Here is a 20,991-nt window from a genome sequence, read left to right on the forward strand (position 1 = left end):
TTGAGTGAGAGATCCATGCGGCTTTAAGTAGTCCCAAACAGGAAACAAGATGGATACCACAGGTTCAGAATCTGCCATTTTAGCAAAGGGCAATTGTAGAACCCAACAGCAGCCTCCAGTGGTAAGGAGTGGGATTGCAGCACAATTAAGGAGAAGAATAGCAGCCGCTAATGGTCAAACTATAGAAGGACAACAAGAATTCTGACACCTAGGCATATAAATTTTAGTTCATATTAGTGAGGCACCAATAAAGAGCAGCATTGTCTTGAAATGAAAAGTATGTACTGTACACACAAGGTGACATTTAGGACCAAGTTAAAAAAAATACTACATAGTCAGTATATTGTGTATTTGTGCCTTCTAAGAGAAATACAATTTTGGGTGTCTTATTCATATCTTGCATACCTGTGTTTTTTGGAGCTTCCATATATACTGGTGCTGGAGGCTGACCACTTTGCCAACCAGGCTGGGGATATCCTTGATAACCTGGCTGCCCGGGCTGATATCCTACAGGACCAGGTGGATAACCAGGATATGGAGCTGGGCCACCTTGTGGCTGTCCATACGGTGGATAAGGTCCAGGTTGATTAACTCCTGTGTATGGTGGAGGATTTTCATAATTCATGATGAACTGTAATCCATAAATTGAATATTAGAATTTTAAGAGTTCTTACGGAATTATACTTTCAAATAACTTATAACATTTTCCAAAGTGCTAACCAAGGTTAAAAGGGTTATCAGGTTCTTTTTATTTTCATAGCCTATCCTACTACCGGGTACTGCAGATCAGACCATAGAATAGGTCATCAAAATAAAAGTGGAAGACATCTTTAATTATTGCCATTTAGCAAAATTTCAAACAGTTCATTAATGTCTTAATCATGCTTTTTAACTACAACCCGTCATCTCACTGGCTTTCTAATGTGCCATTTTCAATTAGGACATAAAAAGGCCAGTGGCACTTTACCCTGGGTTACCACTTGCTGACATTGCTGTACCTTTGTTGATAGGAGGAACTGAACAAACGAACTTGAGTTCAGTCAGTGTCTGCAATAGCTCAATTAACTCCTTACATGCCACAGTCAATAGCAACTGCTGCATGCGAGTATGACAGAGGAAGATTGCTCCTTCTGTCACTTCCTCAGCTTCCCACAGTTAAATTGTGGGATGCCAATGGTTGCCATGGCCTAACACTGGCCTGCAGTTCTGCCATAGATCAAAGGCACAGTTTATTAATCTGCCTGTCAGTATAAGACGGACAGGTTTGATAATACTCTGCACTACATAAGTACTTCAGAGCATTATCAATGTGATCAAATGATTGCATGTTCAAGTCTACTTGTGAAGCGAAAATCTAAAATAAAATCTGAGGATCTGTCATCAGAAAAGTGGTCAGTGTTTGCTCTTATTTTATTCTTGCTGCTCCACTGAGTATTCTGTTTATTCATTTAAATTTGCCACACTGTTTCAGAAATATGGGTATATTTGTTCAGTGCTAATTTTGTGGTCTTTACCAGGGGGGCTCACTGGATTCTCTTGAGACATGTATTCAGGCTGCTCTATATCACCCTGTGAGCAACATAAAAATTAGCACGAAATAAAAAGGCCCACATCTCTGGAATCCGAATACCCAGGGGAGCAGCAGGAGTAAAATAACAGCAAAAACTAAAACTTTTTACCTGGTGATCGTTACTCTTTAAAAGGACCTGTCATTTTCATTTTTATTTTAGAAAATAAGAAATCAGCTTAAATTTCAGACAGGACTGATCATTCATTTTCAAAATTCTCAATTTCCTTCTTAAATCTGTATTCAGTGAAGACAGATTTTTACATTACTGAGACAGGAGAAAGCAGTTGGTGCTGATAATTTTCTATGTAGAGAGGAGAAGCAGGAACAAGCAAGAAGCAGAGCTACTCTAGTCTACATAGAATCTCACTAGTAACAACTGCCATCTCCTATCTCAATAATGTAATAATTGGTCTTCACTGAATACAGATTAGTTGGGAATTGAGAATTTTGATAATGACAGATCAGTACCAGTAGAGAAAGAAACAGATTTCGCTGATCAGGTATATTACAAAGTTTTTAAACTTTAACAGTTAAAAGCGGTTTCTCTAAATGTTTAAGGCTGTGTGTGCACGTTGAGTATTTGGTTGCAGAAATTTTTGCAAGGTTTCTACATCTACAGTTGCAGAAAAAAAATATTGCGTTTTGTAGCGATTTTGATGCGTTATTGCATGCGTTTTTGTACAGCAATAAATGCTTTTTGGAGAGGAATAAAGATATTTGAAAAATGAAACATGGGACATCGCTTTAACCCTTGGATTACAGAGTATATTGGTTAATTTAAATGATTAAGGAAGGTGTCTGTTGTCTTTCAAATAAAGTGTTTTATTCTCCGTGTGTGTGCTTATTTAACTCTTTACTTACAAGTTTAGTAGTGAGGGTGTCTAGCTGACACCTCTTCATCACTAAACCTAGGGCTTGGTGTCAGCAACACCTAATCCCATTACCCCTAAACCCATTCAAATATAAAGGGTCATATCTGCTGAGGGCTGCTATTTTTAACCTAGGAAGGGGCCATTAGGCCAAAATGTTCCTGGCTATTAACAGCTCACAGCTGTTTGGTTAGCCTTTAGGCTACGTCCCCACGATTAGCAAACAGCAGCGCTTTGGACGCAGTGTATTTCCGCTGCGTCCAAAACTCAGCATTCTAATGTTTTGTCAATACATGCGTATCCAAAGCATGTAATGACATTTCAATCAGTCAAAATCTGCAGTGGAGACCAAGAAATTGACATGCTGCGGGTGAGTCTACACAGTGTCAAAAACAAGCAGAGTGGGCAAGGGATTTCTTCTAAATGAAAGAAAATGAAGAATTAAATAAAAAAAAAATAGCGTCATTTTCATAACCAGCAGAGGGAAAGCCGAGCGCTGGGGGCTGATATTACTGGCCAGGGAAGGGGCCATTAGCCAAAAATGTTCCCTGACTATTCCTAAAGGTTCACAGCTGTTTGCTTAGCATTTACTTGCTAGATTACAGGGGGCTCCAGAAAAAAAAGGGACATGGGGTCCCCCTATAAATTCTAACCAACAAAGGTTAAACAGAGAGCTGTGAACTGATATCAATAGCCAGGGAAGGGGCAATGGATACTTGAGGCTAATATCATCCCTCAGCGGCCCCAGGAATGGAGCATCCTTAACATGCGCCAAATGTGGTGCTTAGCCTCGCTCTCCCCACTAGCCTTGGAGCATTGGCAAGTGGGGTAATACGGTTGAGGTTCATGTCAGCCTTGTATTGGCAGCTGACATGAAGCCCAGGTTCGTAATGGAGAGGCGTCAATAACACACCTCATTACTAACCCCATAGTAAAGGTTTTTAAGTAAACACACAGCCTGAAAAAAATCCTTTATTTGAAATAAAAGTCCACACGGTTTTATTCATTTAGTTAAAAATACAAAACACAGTATACTCCCCTAACACCTAATCTACTAAAGCCAATGTAACAGAAGTTGTCAGTTGTCTTTGGATAGGACGTGACAGTGTCGGTTCACTAGAACTTTCATTAACATTACCACCTACCCCAAGTATACCTTGAACACCAAGCCTATTCTCCCTTTCATTACGACCTTTTTCCCCCACTCATGTTGCTCAGATAGTGTGGTATTAGCAACAAAAATTAGATTTTTTTACTCTGCACCAGCTCTGCACACAGCTGAATTTCAAAGTCACTAAATGACAAGGTTAAATATGGCTAGCTTAATCATGTTAGCAACTGAAAAAAAAAAAAATTTTTAAAAAGGTGTACTCGTGCATGGAGCACAATAGAAGCAGTGCAGAGCACACTTCTATGAAATGTGCACTTCTGTCTTTGTCTGGACCTCACTAATGGCACAAGAAATACAAAATCTGCTGGAAGGTCGATTTCACAGCCACACAGGACATTAGTTACCTAAACTATCTGACTTGGAGGCAACCGCCTAGCTAACTAGATAAAATCTCTCAGTATCGTGACCAGTGTCAGAAGTATCCTCTCTGAGCTGATATACTGACAAAATGGGGCTAAAACATGTCCGCTCTTTATATAGAGAGAGGGACATGTGATTTCAGCAGCCAATGGCACAAGCCCTTGTGTCTGGTCAGTGTGGATGCTTCCTGCGCCCTGATTAGCTAGCCACCATTAGCACACAACATGGGGGGGAAAAAAAAAAAAAAAAAAAAAAAAAAAAAAAAGATTACAAGCACATTGCTCCTCTGTGCTCTCCACAACCCCTCCCCTCATCAAACACGTCCCCCCTGCTCGTCATACACCACCGCTATCCTAGCTAAAGTGCTAAAAATACTTGAGTGACAAAGCAATCATTTCCCAAACTTTTACCGAATTGTACAGATTTAAGAAAAATTGCTTGTGTTTCCGATCACGAATCCGAATGTGCCATATTTGTGCCGTTGAAATTGGCTATCGTTTTTCAAACATATTTTCTCATCTCTAAACATCAAACATCCAAAGACCTTAAGGCCAACCTGGAACAGTGTGGGGTCATGGTTTCAATTATCATATGATGCACCCTAAACCAAGCAGAGTTTTACGGGTGAATGAGAAGGAATAAACAATTGCTGAAGAAAAGACATAAAAAGGAACGACTGATATTTGCCAAAGAGTACCTTGACAAACCACAATCCCTCTGGGAAAATGTTCTGTGGACAAATCAAACAAAGATAGAACTTTTTGGCAATACAAAGCAATAGTTTGTTTACAGACGGCGCAATGAAGCTTATAAGGAAAATAACACCTTACCAATAGTTAAATGGGTTGTCCACTACTTTTAATATTTGGACATTCTATTTTTATGTTGAAAATAAATATCTTTGTAAATACCTTGCGTTGCTGTTACTGCCTGTGAGTGGCGCGATCCTTGGCCGCTCCCAAGCATCACGTGACCCCCCGCTGATGTCACGTCAAGTGAGGCGTGATATCAGTGGCACGCTCCCAATGAATGAGGAGTGGGAGAGCACGCAGTGGATGCTGGGTGTGATGCGGGGGGTAACCCCACACACAACCCAGCACCCACACAAAAGAGAGAGACCCCCGGTTGCAGCCGGAACTTGACATGACATCAGCGGATGTCATAGCCGGCTGCAGCCGGGGGTCACGTGATACCTGTGAGCGGCCAGCGATAGAGCTGCTCACAGGCAGTAACTGCAAAGCAAGGTGTTTACAAAGATACTTATTTTCAACGTAAAAATAGAATGGCCAATTATTAATAGTAGTGGACAACCCCATTAAGCATGGTGGATAATCCATAATGCTGTGGGGTTGCTTTGCGGTGTCTGGTACTGTAGGGGTACACCGTATCACAGGAATCATGAAATCATAGAATTATCAAGAGATTTTACAGCGACATGTCCTACCTAGTGTAAGAAAACTTGGTTTGAGTCAAAGATCCAGCAAGACAATGACCCAAAGCACACATCCAAAAAGTATAAAGAAATGGTTGAAAAAGAAAAAAAAATGGACTGTTTTACAATGGCCAGCAATGAGTCCTGACCTTAATCCCACTGAAAATTTTTTGGGTGAGCTGAAAACTGCTATTGAGAAAAAGAACCCTGCAAACATTCAAGAGCTTGAACAAACTGCAAAGGAAGAGTGGGAGAAAATTCCAGCTGAGAAGTGCAAGAAGCTTATAGATTGCTCCAAGAAACGTTTGAAGGCTGTCAGCAATGCCAAAGGATGTGCAACCAAGTATTAATTAGGGGTGCCTTTATTGCTGCACATGCCGTTTATTCTGTTTCTTCTTTGAAATTGCAATATGGAAGTTGAAAAAACAATTTTTTATTGTTGTATTACTTTGTACCACTAATTAAAAAATCCTGAGGGTACAACTTTGGTACATTCCCATTTACTTCTGAAGATATTGTATAGTCTTATGAAAAAATTAAGGGATGCCAATAATGGTGACCAGCACTGTAAATCACTTTGGTTCTTTTGGCATAACCTCTTGCAACAACTGTGGACAAATCGTTAAAAAAAAAACAAAAACCACCAAATCCCTGGAGATTTGAGAACAATGTTTGTTTACTGATAGTGTTAAGGCCCCGTCACACTTAGCGACGCTGCAACGATCCCGACAACGATACGACCTGTCAGGGATCGTTGCTGCGTCGCTATGTGGTCTCTGGTGAGCTGTCAAACAGGCAGGCTCACCAACGATCAGGGGAGCAGCGACATCGTGGAAAGAATCTTTCCATGATGTCCTGCTCCTGGTTACGAGCCTGCTGAAGCAGGAGCAGGCTGGTAACTATGGTAAACATCGGGTTACTAGGGGCACACGGGCACGTAGTAACCTGTTTATCATGGTTACCACTCTGCTACAGTGAGCGGAAGGTTACCGCTCACTTTAGCAGGCTCGTAACCATGATAAACAACGGGTTACTAGGTGCGTGTGTGCCCCTAGTAACCCGATGTTTACCATGGTTACCAGCCTGATCGCTGCTCCCGCTGGTCACACACAGTGATGTGTGCTGACCAGCGGGAGAGCAACGACCAAAAAATGGTCCAGGACACTTTGCAGCGATCAGCGACCTCACAGCAGGGGCCTGATCGCTGCAAAGTGTCACACATCGCGACATCGCTGGTGAGGTCGCTGTTGCGTCACCAAAACCGTGACACAGCAGCGATCTCGCTATGTGAGACGGGGGCTTTAGAACCCTCCTGTTTGTTTTTGTTTCTATCTTGTGTTTTGCAGTCACGTGACCATCTTCCTATATATTCCAGCCCTTCTGGCTTTGCTGGACTTCAGTGTTGTTATGACTGTCTCTCTAGCCAGGTACTTTTGTGCCCAACTATCTCTAGTTTGCTTGGTCCTCTGGGACCTCTAGTACTTTTGCTCTGCAACAACTTCTGTTAGGAGGTGTCCCAGTTTTGTCCCAGTCCTTAGTTCTTTTAGGGACCCCTGCCTTTCTCTAAAGGTCTCCATTCAGACTAGCCGAGGACGAAGGCGGGTCTGTTCACAAGGAACAGGTTGCCCGCTACAACGTAGGGACTCAGCTTAGTCTTACTGTAGGGACAGCTCTCCCCATCTTTCCCTAGTTTATGTTGCAGATCATAACAGTAAGTCCAGCCCAAACCAAAATCTTAAGGAAAGAAATCCGGGGATCAGTATGGTTGCTGTTCAAGATTTGGCTCAAAGCCTGCAGGGATTGTCTCTGGAGGTGTCCAAGCTCCGGCAACACGTGAGTAGCTGTTCTGGAGCGCATTTTGTCGAACCCAAGGTAGGACTCCCTGATATTTTTTATGGTAAACAGCAAGATTTTTTTTCCTTTAAAAATGCTTGTTTGTTTATTATATTTTCGTTTGAGACCAAGGTCCTCTGGGAATGAATCACAGAGCATTGGGTTTATCATGTCACTTTTGCGCAAGGAACCACAGGGGTGGGCCTTTTCTCTCCAACCTAATGATCTGTGTTTTAGGTCAGTGGAGGATTTTTTTTCTGCTATGGGGCTATTGTATGACGATCCAGATAGAGTCTCATCTGCTGAGACAGAACTGAGGCGTTTGAATCAGGAGTCAGGTGATGTTGAAAATTATTGTACACACTTCAGAAGGTGGTCCTCAGAAGTGAAATGGAATGAATCAGCGTTAAAATGTTTTTTTCTTGCTGGTCTAAGTGAAAGGGTTAAGGATCTGCTGATTGCATTTCCTGCACCTGAGACCTTGCAGGAAGCCATGCAATTAGCTATACGTGTGGACAGGAGACTGCGTGCCAGGGTTAATGATGAAAAAATTCCTGCAATGGCAGCTCCTAGTCCCCAGAGGGTCTGCTCGGACGGCGGATAACCGATGGAGGTTGGGGCGATGTCACTCCGCTCTCAGGAAAGAGACAGCAGGTTTTCCAAGGGACTGTGTTTTTATTGTGGTAAAACTGACCATTTGATTAAGAACTGTGAGCTTCGTTTAAGTAAAGAAAAAATAAAAAAGGTCAGTTACGCCCGTATTGCTTGTTTGAGCTCTAAGGGAGTATTTCTTTCAGGGAGTACCTCATTGCAGGAAGATTTGACTGAATTTCAGGTATTTGTGGATTGTGGTTCAACACTTAATGTGATTGATAAAGGGTTTTTGGAAAAACTTGAATTGAAATCCAAACCTTTGTCATCACCTATTTCTGTGATTGCAATTGATAACACTCTTGAAATGTATTACTCACAAGGTTGCGGCATTTCCCCTCACTATCAATGGCATTCACCAAGAAAATTTGGATTTGGTGGTATTAAATAATTTACCCTCTCCAGTCGTTTTAGGTTTGCCTTGGTTAAAACTGCACAATCCTTTACTGGACTGGTCTACTAATGAGATTAAGTCTTGGAGTCCTAAGTGCTATGATAAATGTTGTAATGATCGCATTGCGGCTGTGGAAAAAGGGGAATTACCTGTACCTACTCAGGATTTTTGGAAGGTTTTTTTCAGAGGAGGAGTCGCAAGTTTTACCTCCTCATAGGGACTATGATTGCACCATTGAGTTTGTTCCTGGAGCTACTCTTCCCAAGAGTCGCTTATTTAATCTGACTATCCCTGAAAGAAAGGCTTTGGAGGAATACATACAGACGAGCTTGGCTGCTGGTCACATTAGACCTTCTAAGTCGCCTGTGGCCATTCGATTTTTCTTTGTTAAAAAAAAGGACGGCGGTTTATGTCCATGTCTGGACTTTCGTGAAATTAATAAGATTACCGTACGCAATTCCTACCCATTGCCGTTAATTCCTGACTTGTTTAACCAGTTAGTGGGGGGCCAAGTGGTTCTCTAAAATTGATCTCCGGGGGGCATACAATTTGTTACGAATAAAGGAGGGTGATGAATGGAAAACTGCTTTTAACACTCCGGTAGGTCATTTTGAGAATCTGGTGATGCCTTTTGGTCTTACCAATGCACCCGCGTTTTTACAGAACCTTATTAATGACATCCTGAGACCATTGATTGGTAAGAATGTGGTTGTGTATTTGGATGACATTCTGATTTATTCACCAGATCTGGAGTTCCATTGGCAGAGCGTACGTGAGGTGTTGCAGTTATTGAGTGATAATTCACTTTTTGCGAAGCTGGAGAAATGCGAGTTCGCTGTGCAGAGAATTAGTTTTTTGGGCTACATTATCTCCAGCGAGGGCTTTGAGATGGACCCAGTGAAGGTTCAGGCTGTGCAGGAATGGCCTAGGCCTCGAGGGCTTTGAGATGGACCCAGTGAAGGTTCAGGCTGTGCAGGAATGGCCTAGGCCTATTGGTTTGAAATCGATACAGAAATTTTTGGGTTTCGCCAATTATTACAGGAAATTCATTAAGAATTTTTCTATAATTGTTAAGCCGCTGACCGATCTCACCAGGAAAGGTGCAAATACGGTCCAGTGGGCTACTGAGGCCATTGAAGCTTTTGTGTATCTCAAGGAGAGGTTCAGTTCTGCCCCTATCCTTATGCAGCCTGATGAGACCAAGCCTTTTTTGGTCGAGGTTGATGCTTCTTCGGTGGGGGTCGGTGCGGTTTTGTCTCAGGAGAATAAGGATGGAGTACATCCCTGTGCATTTTTTTCGAAAAAATTTTCAGAAACCGAACTTAATTACGATGTTGGTAATCGGGAATTGCTGGCTATTAAACTCGCGTTTGAACATTGGCGTCATTTCTTGGAAGGTGCTAAATTTCCTATTCAGGTTTTCACAGATCATAAGAATTTGATCTATCTGGATGCTGCCAAACGCTTGAATGCCCGTCAAGCTAGGTTGGCACTTTTTCTCAGTTTAATTTTTCTGTTACCTATATCCCTGGTACTAAGAATGTTAAAGCCGATGCTTTATCTCGCAGCTTTTCTCCCATGGTTTGTACCGAGGAGGAGGAGGAGAGCATTTTACAGGAAGGAGTTGTGGTAGCAGCATTGGACTCCGTTTTGGAAGATGGGATTCTGAAAGCCCAAGAGGATGCCCCATCTAACACTCCTCATGGGAGGTTGTTTGTGCCTAGAACCTTTAGGAGAGATTTGTTTGTGGAGTATCATGAGTCTCGGTTGGCAGGTCATCCAGGAATTTCTGAGACTAAGAGACTTATCAGTCGCAGTTTTTGGTGGCCTGGGTGGCAGAAGGAAGTCATCAAGTGGGTGCGTCAATGCACGGTGTGTGCTAGGTCAAAGGCTTCACATACCCCTGCTGCGGGGTTGCTTTGCCCTCTGGAAGTTCCTAGTGCGCCTTGGACGCATCTGGCAATGGATTTTATTACTGACCTTCCTGTGTCCGAGGGTTTCACTGTCATCTGGGTGGTCGTGGACCGTTTTAGCAAGATGTGTCATTTGGTTCCATTCATTAAGCTACCCTGCGCTAAGACACTCGCTAAGGCGTTTGTTAAGGAAATTGTCAGGCTCCATGACGTTCCCACCGACATTGTTTCTGATAGGGGACCTCAGTTTGTGGCTCGCTTTTGGCGTGCTTTTTGTGACAGGTTGGGAGTCCATTTGTCATTTTCGTCTGGTTATCATCCTGAGTCTAATGGACAGACTGAAAGAAAGAACCAGGATGTTGAACAGTTTTTGCGTTGTTTTGTGGCAGACAATCAAGAGGGGTGGTCTGAGTTTCTGCCACTCGCAGAATTTGCTCTTAACAACCATACATCCTCCTCTGCTGGGTGTTCTTTTTTTTGTTGTACTGGGAGACATCCGTCTTTTTGTTCCTTCTCCAAATTGGGGTCGGCGGTACCGGAGGAGGAGAATTTTTCCGGTGATTTGGAGAGAGTTTGGACTAATGTACGTTGTAACCTTCAAGAGGCTAACAAGAAGTCCAAGAAGTATTTTAACAGGAAACGTAAAGAGGTTTTGTTTACTGTGGGTGACATGATTCCCTCTAAAAAATTGGGTCCGAAGTTTATGGGGCCATTTAAGGTGCTTCAGGTGGTTAACCAGTCTGCTGTTAGGTTGGAGGTTCACACCTCCTGGAAGATTAATCCTGTGTTTCATGTTTCCTTGTTGAAAAAGGCTCATGTATCGGATAGGGAGGCCACTGTCACAGTTCCTCTGGTGGTGGAAGACGGCGAATATGAAATTTCTCGTATCCTGAATTCCAGAGGGCATAGAGGGAGATTGCAGTATCTAGTCGCTTGGAAGGGTTTCGGTCCCGAGGATAACTCCTGGGTAAAGGCGGATGATGTCTCTGCCCCTAGACTTGTCAGAGCTTTCCACAGGAGATTTCCGGATAGGCCTGGGCCTGGAGGATCCGGAGGATCCTCATAAAAGAGGGGGTACTGTTAGAACCCTCCTGTTTGTTTTTGTTTCTATCTTGTGTTTTGCAGTCATGTGACCATCTTCCTATATATTCGAGCTCCGCCCTTCTGGCTTTGCTGGACTGCAGTGTTGTTTTGACTGTCTCTCTAGCCAGGTGCTTTTGTTCCTATCTATCTCTAGTTTGCTTGGTCCTCTGGGACCTCTAGTACTTTTGCTCTGCAACAGCTTCTGTTAGGAGGTGTCCCAGTTTTGTCCCAGTCCTTAGTTCTTTTAGGGACCCCTGCCTTTCTCTATAGGTCTCCATTCAGACTAGCCGAGGACGAAGGCGGGTCTGTTCACAAGGAACAGGTTGCCCGCTACAACGTAGGGACTCAGCTTAGTCTTACTGTAGGGACAGCTCTCCCCATCTTTCCCTAGTTTATGTTGCAGATCATAACAGATAGAACTCACATTATAACAGGCTAGGCCTGTTTAGAGTCAAAACAGGAGGAAAATTGGTTGATTAATCCCTTAGTGACCAAGCTAATTTTGACCTCAATGACCAGGTCAAATTTTTTAAATCTGACCAGTGTCACTTTATGTGGTAATAACTCTGGAAAGTTTCAATGTATCCCAGTAATTCTGAGATTGTTTTTTCGTGATGTATTGTACTTCATAATGGTGATAAAATTTGTTTGTTTGATATGACTTGGGTTTATTTGTGAAAATATCGCTATTTTGAGAAAACTTTTGGGAATTAAACAAAAAACACCGCAATTTTCACACTTTTAATCTTTATATCCTTAACCACTTCGCGCCAGAGCCTGTTTTTGCCTTCGTGACCAGGCCAATTTTTTCAATTCTGACCACGGTCACTTATTTCTTCGATATCACTTGCGTTTATTTGTGAAAAAAATCTGAAATTTGGCGAAAATGTTGAAAATTTTGCAATTTTCAAACTTTGAATTTTCATGCCCTTAAATCAGAGAGATATGTCACACAAAATAGTTAATAAATAACATTTTCCACATGTCTACTTTACATCAGCACAATTTTGGAACCAAAATTTTTTTGTGTTAGGAAGCTATAAGGGTTAAAAGTTGACCAGCGATTTCTCATTTTTCCAACAAAATTTACAAAAACATTTTTTTTTTTTTTTTTTTTTTTTTTTAGGGACCACATCTTATTTGAAGTGACTGAGGGGCCTTTATGACAGAAAATACCCAAAAGTGACACCATTCTAAAAACTGCACTCCTCAAGGTGCTCAAAACCACATTCAAGAAGTTTATTAACCCTTCAGATGTTTCACGGGAATTTTTGAATGTGGAAGAAAACAATGAACATTTAACTTTTTTTCACAAAAATGTTACTTTAGACCCAATTTTTTTATTTTCACAAGGGTAACAGGAAAAAATGGACTATATAATTTGTAGTGCAATTTCTCATGAAAACGCTGATACCCCATATGTGAGGGAAAACCACTGTTTGGGCGCACTGCAGGGTTCGGAAGGGAGGGAGCGCAATTAGACTTTTTGAATGTAAAATTTGTTTGAATAATTAGCGGACGTCATGTTCCGTTTGGAGAGCTCCTGATGTGCCTAAACAGTGGAAACCCCCCACAAGTGACACAATTTTGGAAACTAGACCCCTTAGGGAACTTATCTAGATATGCGGTGAGCACCTTGCACCCCCAGAAGTTTATAATATTGAGCCATAAAAATAAAATTTTCACATTTTTCCCACAAAAAATGTTTTTCATCCCCTAATTTTGCATTATCATAAGGATAACAGGAGAAATTGCACCATGAAATTTGTTGTGCAATTTCTCCTGAGTACGCCGATACCCCATATGTGGGGGAAAACCACTGCTTTGGTGTACGGCAGGAAGAGAAAGGAACGCTATGTTGGCTGGGATAGGTTGCAGACACCATGTCACATTTGAAAAGTCGCTGACATGCCGAAACAGCAGAAACCCCCACAAGTGACCCAATTTTGTAAACTACATCTCTCAAGGAATTCATCTAGGGAAGTAGTGAGTATTTTTTAATTTTTAAATTTATACCATTGGGCAGTGAAGAAAACAATTATATTTTTACCACAAAAAATGTTTTACCCTCAGATTTTACATATTCACACAGGGCAATGGGTAAAAATGGTGCTGGAATGTGTCACACAATTTCTTCTAAAAGTGGCAATACCCCATATGTGGCTGTATTGTACCGCTCAGCCATACGGCGAGATATGGGGGGGGGGGGGGGGCGGAGCGCTATTTCACAATTGGAGAACAAATTATTGTAGAATAGGCATTTGGATTTGGGAGCACAAAATTTTCAGAAATTCTTTTGGGGGGCAAGGGCCATTTTGCTTTTCCAGAGCCTTTCTGCTACCAGTAACTTGGAAGTCCCTTATATTTTTAACAGATGACGGACCTGAGTGGGGACTAGCTTTTTTTGAGGACTGAGTTGAAGCTTTTATTGGGAACATTTTACGTAACATTTATCCGGCGCTCTAGGCTGAGCACTTACATCGGGGTTTCCATCTAAATTTCCAAGTGATGTAATTCAGATGAAACCCCTGCGGGATCCATTCACTGTAATGAGGCAGCAGAGTTACTCTGGACTCCGTCTGGCCTCTGTTTAGCGGTGTCCTTTTTTTCAGAAGTGCACAAAACTGTGGCCAACCGCACTTTTATGCACGCCTAAAAAAACCTAACACAGTGGGGATCACAGGCCAGACGGCATCCACAGTAGCCTATATCTGCCTCATTACAGGGAATCTTTTGCCGTCTGTATCACGTATTTCAGAGATTTACACGGAAACTCTGGTGTAAGTGCTCAGCGCAAAGCGCAGGATAAATGTGAGCAGAGCCTTACTGCGATCTTTGGGAGACATAATAAACAAATCAGTGGCAGGTGAAGAACTGGTTTTATTTATTTTTTACGCTGTTCCTCGTGCGGTATAAGTGATGAGATTACTTTATTCTTCGGGTCGGTGCGATTACAGAGATACCAGATTTATATCGGGTTTCTATGACTGACAGCTGTCACACACTAAAAAGACGCTTTTTTTGCAAAATCTAGTTTTTGCATCGCCATATTTTGAGAGCTACAATTTTTCCATATTTCGGCCGACAGAGTCATGTGATGGCTTGTTTTCTGCGAGACGAGTTGACATTTTTATTGGTACCATTTTTGGGTACGTGACATTTTTTGATCGCTTTCTACACTGTGTTCCAAATTATTATGCAAATAATATTTTCTCAGATTTTCCCAAATTACCTATATGAATTGCAGTCATTGTAATTTTCCAGTCAAATAACTAGTAGAGTACAATTGAAAGGTTTTTGTACAAACTGCCTATGATAACAGTATATTTTTAAAAAAATAAAAAACTCAAACTGCACTCAAAATGCATGTTCCAAATTATTATGCACAGCAGAGTTTTCAACCTTTTCATTTTAATAAAGAACAAAAAAGTGGTCATTTTTGAAATTATAAGCATTAGCAGGTTGTTAGAAACTGAAATCAAACAGTTTTCAACTCAAAACTTTATTCTAGGTGATGTTACATTTGCACATAGGACCGCTTGTTCGAAAGGAGCTTCTGAACTCTCTCGTCCTTTGAATTTGTCAGGTTTTGGATGGTTTCTGCTTCAATTCATAGAATCATAGAATCATAGAATGGTAGAGTTGGAAGGGACCTCCTGGGTCATCTGGTCCAACCCCCTGCTCAAAGCAGGATTCACTAGATCATCTCAGACAGATGTCTGTCCAGCCTCTGTTTGAAGACGTCCATTCTGTCCTCATGTTTTGCATGAGGACAGAATACCCTCCCAGAGCTGTTGCTTAGATGTGAACTGCCTCCCGCCATCATAGACACTCCTTTTGATGATGCTCCAGAGGTTCTCAATGGGGTTGAGGTCAGGGGAGCATGGGTGCCACACCATAAGTTTGTCCCCTTTTATGCCCATAGCTGCCAGAGATGCAGATGCGTTATGTGCAGCATGAGACGGGGCATTATCTATGATGGCGGGAGGCAGTTCACATCTAAGCAACAGCTCTGGGAGGGTATTCTGTCCTCATGCAAAACAATTAAAGCAGAAACCATCCAAAACCTGACAAATTCAATGGACGAGAGAGTTCAGAAGCTCCTTTCGAACAAGGGGTCCTATGTGCAAATGTAACATCACCTAGAATAAAGTTTTGAGTTGAAAACTGTTTGATTTCAGTTTGTAATAACCTGCTAATGCTTATAATTTCAAAAATGACCATTTTTTTGTTCTTTATTAAAATGAAAAGGTTGAAAACTCTGCTGTGCATAATAATTTGGAACACGCATTTTGAGTGCAGTTTGAGTTTATTTTTTTAAAAATATACTGTTATCATAGGCAGTTTGTACAAAAACCTTTCAATTGTACTCTAATAGTTATTTGACTGGAAAATTACAATGCCTGCAATTCATATAGGTAATTTGGGAAAATCTGAGAAAATATTATTTGCATAATAATTTGGAACAGTGTATTCCGTTTTTTGGGAGGTAAAATCAACAAAAACCAACAATTCAGGAATTGTTTTTTTTGAGGTTTTTTTTATGCCATTCTGCGTGTGGTAAAAGTGATAAGGCAGCATTATTCTTCGAGTCAGTACGTTTACAGCGATACTACACTTACTGTACATTTTTTTATGTTTTGGCGCTTTTACACAATAAAACAATTTTATAGAAAAAATATTTTTTTGCATCGCTTTATTCTGAGAGCTATAACTTTTTTATTTTTCGGCTGATGGAGCTGTATGGCGGCTTTTTTTTTGCGGAACAAGATGACGTTTTCAGCGGTACCATTTTTATTTCCATTTTGCTTTTTGATTGCATTTTTTTCCACTTTTTGTTTGGCGATATGATGAAAAAGCATAGTTTTTTGCTCCGTTTTTTATTTATTTTTATTACGGTGTGCACAGAAGGAGTTAATTAGTGTGACAGTTTTACAGATCTGGTTGTTACGGACGCGGCGATACTAAATATGTGTACTTTTTTTGTTTTTGCATAAATATACGGATTTATTGGTTTAATATTTTTCAGGGCCCCTAAGGTGCTTAAACAGCAGAAACCCCCAACAACTGACCCCATTTTGTCAACTACCCCTCAAGGATTTTATCCGGGGTTATAGTAAATATTTTGAACCCAAAAGGTACTACACAGCATTTGATAACATTAGGTTATCATACTGAATATGTCGCCATTAGTGTTGAGTGCAAGTTTAAGCTACTCAAGTTTTCATGGGACGCTCAGGTATGCACCAAGTATCGAGGGTGCTCGAGTGAGATGCTCGAGTCCCCACCCCGCATGTTTTGGTAGCCGAGACCCTGGAGATTTTCGGACTCTGGGGAGCGCTATAGACAATTCCCGATCGTCATTTTAAAACAACGATGAGGGAATAAGGCCCCTTAGCAGCTGGAATTTTAATGCATATCGGTGGTCGGTAAGGTGTTAATGTAATGTAAAAAAATAACGTAAAAGATCATTGCAAAAACACACACCAATACGTGATAGGCATGTATAGTTTACTAGTAAAGTAATTCGGAGGGGGCGTGGCCTGGCCGGGCACGTGAGTAGAAGTGAGGCAGAAGAGCTCCTATAACCCTGTCCTGTAATCCTTCCTGCCCGAGGGAATCATTGCTTCTAAAAGATCTCACCAGGTGGCCTGGGGTCTCAGGAGTGCGGGGGAGCAGTCGGTGGTGCAGAACGAGATGACCCGGCGAGATAGCAAGCAGAGGCAGGCGGCTGGCTCATCACAGCATGAGGGCCAAAATGGTGTCGTGGCCTCTGAGGCGGGAACTGAAACTCCAAGGCAGCGGGAGAAGCGCATGGAGGTGGTGAACAGGCTCTCCAAATATGCGCATGGCGGAGGAGCTTACACCTGACCGGAATGTGCAGTCATTAACCCCTTAAGCCCCGGAGCATTTTCCGTTTTTGCATTTTCGTTTTTGCTCCCCTTGTTCCCAGAGCCATAGCGTTTTTATTTTTTGGTCAATATGGCCATGTGAGGGCTTATTTTTTGCGGGACGAGTTGTACTTTTCAACGCCATTACTAGTTTTACCATATCCTGTTCGGGAAAACGGGAAAAAAATTCCAAGTGCGGTAAAATTGCAAAAAAAGTGCAATACCACAGTTGTTTTTTATTTATTTTTTTTACCACGTTCACTGAATGCTAAAACTGACCTGACCTTCTTATTTTACAGGTCATTACGAGTTCATAGACACCAAACATGTATAGGTTCTTTTATATTTAAGTGGTGAAAAAAAATTCCAAAATTTGGTAAAAAAAAAAAATAAAAAAATAGCACCATTTTCTAAGACCCGTAGCGTCTCCATTTTTCGTGATCTGGGGCTGGTTGATAGCTTATTTTTTGCGCACCGGGCAAACGTTTTTATTGATAACATTTGGGGTAGATCCGATGTTTTGATCGCCCGTTATTGCATTTTATTGCAATTTTGCGGCGACCAAAAAACGTAATTCTGGCGTTTAGAATTTTTTTCTCGTTACGCCGTTTACCGATCAGATTAATTCTTTTCTTATATTGATAGATCGGGCGATTCTGAACGCGGCGATACCAAATATGTGTATGTGGGTTTTTTTTTACATATTTTATTTTTTTATTTTTTTTTTTATATTTTTAAAAACTTTTTTTTTTTTTTTTTTTTTACTTTTTGCATGCTTTTATAGTCTCCATAGGAGACTAGAAGCAGCAACTATCCGATCGCCTCTGCTACATACAGGGGACGAGCAGGTCCCCTGCATGCAGCAGAAATGGTCCTGTGCTATGAGCGCCGACCACTAGGTGGCGCTCATAGCGACAAGATCATGACAACCACAGGCGTCTGCTGCAGACCCTGGGTTGTCATGCACACCCATCGGCGACCCGCGATCACGTGACGGGTTCGCCGGTGGGCGGGGCTTATGACGCGCTACACGGAAGCGCGCGTTAAATGCTGCTGTCGGAGATTGACAGCGGCATTTAACATGTTAACAGCTGCGGGTGGATCGCTATTCCACCCGCAGCTGTTGCGGGCACATGTCAGCTGTAAGAATCAGCTGACATGTGCTCCGTTCAGTGAGGGCTCAGCGCAGCAGCCCTCACTGAACCCGGGGCACGCAAATATGCGTACTAATACGTCCCCGGTAAGTAAGGGGTTAAAAAGCACAGTAACTGAGGGGGATGTGGAGAAGGCAGCGGGGGAGGCACATGAGACGAATGTGCAGGCTGCTAAAACAACAACTACCCCCAGCAGAGAGGCTCAGGTTACCAGTGGTGCTGACTCACTGGCAGAGGATGATGAGCCTACTTTAAAGGATGTGCTGCTGGCCATCTCACATAGTAAAGCAGATCTCACTGAACACATAGGGTCTGTGAAAGTGGACATATCTCATATACGCCATGACATGCAGAAAATGAGGGAGCGCCTCACTGAAACAGAAGGCAGAGTGGGGGATTTGGAGGATACCGTGTCTCCTATGACTAAAACACTTAAAACAGCTACTGACTATTAACTATTTACTCAACAAAGCGGATGATCTTGAAAATCGCCTAAGAAGAAATAACGTGCGTATTGTGGGTGTGCCTGAGAAAGCAGAGGGCAGAGAGGTGGTGGACTTTTTTGAGAAATGGCTGCTGCAATCCTTTGGAAAAGATAAATTCTCTAAAATGTTCGCTATTGAGAGGGCACACAGGGTCCCCACCAGACCTCCACCGCCTGGGGCACTGCCACGTACAGTTTTAATCAAAATGCTGCATTTTCGTGACAGAGATAAAATCCTACAATTGGCGCGGTCGGCTAATGACTTATGTATAGAGGGGGCGAGAGTGTCCTTCTATCCTGATTTTTCGGTGGAGGTTCAAAGGAGACGAGCCCAATTTCAAGATATCAAGCGCAGATTGAGAGCACTTCAAGTACCCTATGCAATGCTATATCCTGCACGGCTGCGGGTCACAGCACTGGGTGAAACTCATTTCTTTGATTCACCAAAGGAGGCTGCAAAGTGGATGGACTTAAAAGAGAGACAAATCCGGACGGGCTGACGCCAATTTTGAGAAGATTCTTGACAGAATATAATATAATAATTCAAGAAATTTGAATTCTAGTGGATAATACTCTGCTGTTGGCTAATGAATCTCTGTTTATAAATGTTATGATTATTATTTTTCAGTTTTTGTATACTGCTTATAACCTGGCTCTCATATATACCTCGGGCAGGCCAATATACTTATATGGTTGTTGAGGTACTGGTTTCACCTACAATGTATAGGCAGGGTTAAGACACTCTGCCGTTTGAATGTTCTGGGAACGTTGTGTGGGGGGGAAATGAGGGAGTCTGTGATGCAACTTATGTCGGGGCGCCTCGTGTGCTTAAGGCCTACTAGGCTGCATGAGGCTAAACACCAGACTCATGTTACGGCTGATGGTATTCATTTGATTAAGGGGGGGGGGGGTGTTAAATGAGGTAGCGATGGGGGGTAAAAGAACAGAACTTACTTTGATTGGTGCAGACTGTGTATTATTACAATACCATAATCTTGATGATCAGACACACAAGTGTGTACAGAGGGGGGCATGTGACAGTTCATTTTCAATCGTTAAAACATGGTTAAGCAGATTAATGTAGTATCCTGGAATGTTAGAGGTATGGGAGATCACAACAAAAGATTTGCGGCACTTAAATATCTTAAGGAATATCAGGAGTCGATAATCTGTCTGCAAGAGACGCATTGCAATACGGGGGCCGCTGCGGCACTGAGCAAGCTTTGGAGGGGGCCGGCCTATCATTCTATACATAGTACTTACTCTAGGGGGGTTAGTATATTGATTCATCCTAATTTACCCTTTGAATGTGAGAGAAGTATTTGTGACAGGGAGGGTAGGTATGTATGTCTAGTGTGCAGAGTGGCTGGGCTTAGAATTTGCCTAATTGCTCTATATATTCCTCCACCTTTCTCTATACAGACTTTGCGCCAACTATTCCCGTGGATAACGGAATTTGCTACCATACCCCTGTTAGTTATCAGTGATTTTAATATGTATCTACATGCTGAGCTTGATAAGTATAGGGGTAATGTGGGGGGAGGGGCTGCTCAAGAGACATCGTTGGCAAGGGTCCTGCAGGAAATCAGTCTGGTAGATGTGTGGCGGGTTCGTTTCCCAAATGTTAAGCAGTATTCGTGTTATTCAGCATCCTATTCCTCTGTCCAGAATTGACCTGGCTCTGGGAAATAGTCATCTAGTCCCTCTAGTCACTAAAGTAGAATACTGCACGAGATTGTTATCTGATCATTCCCCATTATTGGTTGTTCTGGGGGTCGATCCTGGCACCATAAACAGAAGGGCACTGTGGAGGTTTAATCCCTACTGGCTGGACGTATTCGGGGAACAGTTAGATTTAGCAGGTAAATTGGAGCATTTCTTTAAAGACAATATAGGCTCTGCTCCTTTAAATACGGTATGGGAAGCCATGAAGGCGTTCTTAAGGGGGATCCTGATTAAGGAAATTTCCATGATCAAATCCAAAAATAGGGCTCGTACTCAGGAGTTGCGGAGGGAAGTAGACATATTGGAACAGAGGTATGTTGGGTCTCCAATCATAGAGAATAGGGAACACTGGACACGGGCACAGGCTACACTAAATGACCATATATTGAAACAAGCAGAACATAAACGGTTTTTTCTTAAACAGCAATTTTATGTGGAGGGAGAGAGTGCAGGGCACTTGC

At 42.2% G+C, this 20,991-nt stretch overlaps 1 long non-coding RNA gene across 1 annotated transcript in view; it reads right to left on the minus strand.

Moving 5' to 3' along the window:
• Window positions 1-550: 550 nt before the first annotated feature.
• The window catches only part of LOC141164398 (uncharacterized), a 70,364-nt gene continuing 49,923 nt past the window's right edge, over window positions 551-20,991 (minus strand). Inside the window, exon 3 of the long non-coding RNA XR_012250898.1 lies at window positions 551-631. This is a non-coding gene — a long non-coding RNA (uncharacterized lncRNA). The remainder of the gene's footprint in view (window positions 632-20,991) is intronic.

The sequence above is a fragment of the Phyllobates terribilis genome, unplaced genomic scaffold, assembly GCF_046119375.1.
Source record: "Phyllobates terribilis strain yellow unplaced genomic scaffold, ASM4611937v1 Scaffold_10__3_contigs__length_209671492, whole genome shotgun sequence".
In the NCBI taxonomy this organism is placed as follows: domain Eukaryota; kingdom Metazoa; phylum Chordata; class Amphibia; order Anura; family Dendrobatidae; genus Phyllobates; species Phyllobates terribilis.